Raw genomic sequence first — 930 nt, forward strand, 5'->3', positions numbered from 1 at the left:
TCTATATTTCTGTTTTTGTGTCAGTACCATGCTGTCTTAATGACTGTGGCTTTGTAATAGAGCCTGAAGTCGGGCAGGTTGATTCCTCCAGTTCCATTCTTCTTTCTCAAGATTGCTTTGGCTATTTGAGGTTTTTTGTATTTCCATACAAATTGTGAAATTATTTGTTTTAGCTCTGTGAAAAATACTGTTGGTAGCTTGATTGGGATTGCATTGAATCTATAGATTGATTTGGGTAGTATACTCATTTTCACCATATTGATTCTTCCAATCCTTGAACACAGTATATTTCTCCATCTATTAGTGTCCTCTTTGATTTCTTTCTCCAGTGTTTTATGGTTTTCTATATATAGTTCTTTTGTTTCTTTAGGTAGATATATTCCTAAGTATTTTATTCTTTTCGTTGCAATGGTGAATGGAATTTTTTCCTTAATTCCTCTATTGTCTCCTTATTAGTGTATAGGAATGCAAGGGTCTTCTGTGTGTTGATTTTATGTCCTGCAACTTTACTATATTCATTGGTTAGCTCTAGTAATTTTCTGGTGGTGTCTTTAGGGTTTTCTATGTAGTGGATCATGTCGTCTGCAAACAGTGAGCTTTACTTCTTTTCCATTTTGGATTCCTTTTATTTCTTTTTCTGCTCTGATTGCTGTGGGAAAAACTTCCAAAATTATGTTGAATAGTAGTGGTGAAAGTGAGCACCCTTGTCTTGTTCCTGACTTTATGGGAAATGCTTTCAATTTTTTACCATTGAGGATAATGTTTGCTGTGGGTTTGTCATGTATAGCTTTTATTATGTTGAGGTATGTTCCTACTATTCCTGCTTTCTGGAGGGTTTTTTTTTTTTTTTAATCATAAATGGATGTTGAATTTTGTCAAAGGCTTTCTCTGCATCTATTGAGATAATCATATGGTTTTTATTTTTCAATT

Source organism: Bison bison, unplaced genomic scaffold, assembly GCF_000754665.1.
Source record: "Bison bison bison isolate TAMUID 2011002044 unplaced genomic scaffold, Bison_UMD1.0 scf7180017849133, whole genome shotgun sequence".
NCBI lineage: Eukaryota > Metazoa > Chordata > Mammalia > Artiodactyla > Bovidae > Bison > Bison bison.